Source organism: Macrotis lagotis, chromosome X, assembly GCF_037893015.1.
Source record: "Macrotis lagotis isolate mMagLag1 chromosome X, bilby.v1.9.chrom.fasta, whole genome shotgun sequence".
Classification (NCBI taxonomy): Eukaryota; Metazoa; Chordata; class Mammalia; order Peramelemorphia; family Peramelidae; genus Macrotis; species Macrotis lagotis.
The window spans coordinates 366183839-366184712 of record NC_133666.1 but is presented as its reverse complement, the minus strand read 5'-3'; the positions used below and the strand labels follow the sequence as shown (position 1 = coordinate 366184712).

The window sequence follows — 874 nt, the reverse complement described above, 5'->3', positions numbered from 1 at the left end:
ATAGGACATGTGAAAAAGGTAAAAAGGATTATTCTGGGATTATGAAGGTGGAGGCATTAGAATATACTTGTACTTCTAATGGGACAGTTGATGAAAGAGCACTTGGACAGAGAGTGGTGTATAAAGTGATTATGATGTAATGAAGTTTATAAGTCAATCAGTCAATCAATCCATCGATGCTTGAGAATAGTATTTCTGTCAGGACAGATAAAAAGAGTATACTTTGTCCCTTCACCACCTGGAGCCAACATGGCTTGGGTGCAAACCAAGACCGTGAAGAAGGTAGCAGGAGTCATCATCGAAAAGTACTACAGTCACCTGAGCAATGACTTCCACACCAACAAGCGGATCCATAGAGGCCCTATGAAAGGTATATCCATGAAATTGCAGGAAGAAGAATGAGAAAAAAGAGATAACTATCTTCCTGAGGTCTCTGCTTTGGATCAGGAGATAATTGAAGTAGATCCTGATACCAAAGATATATTGAAACTCCTGAACTTCTGGAGCTTGTCTAACCTCCAAGTTATCCAGCCCATGGTTGGGATGAACTTCAAACCACCAAAAGGAACTGTTTAATATTTACTTTTGTCTTTCCAATAAACTTGGGAACCCCCTAAAAAAAGAGTATACTTTGATATAGGTGTAGGTACAAGACAGGTATAAAACAATTAAGACATGGAAAAGATGATTATTACTGGGAGAAGAAGTCATTAGAGGATAAATAATACCACAGGATGAGACAGCTATAGAGAAAGAAGGGAAGGTGTCAGTACTGAGTAAATCTTTCAACAGATTTGGCTCAAAGCAGGAATAAGGTACGTACCCATATTGGATTAGAAATTTATCTTATTCTCTGGGGAAGTAGAGGGGAAAG

General features: G+C 38.6%; 1 pseudogene; it reads left to right on the top strand.

Moving 5' to 3' along the window:
- The first annotated feature begins 249 nt into the window (after positions 1 to 249).
- Positions 250 to 576, top strand: LOC141502166 (small ribosomal subunit protein eS17-like; annotated as a pseudogene).
- The last annotated feature ends 298 nt before the right edge of the window (positions 577 to 874 follow it).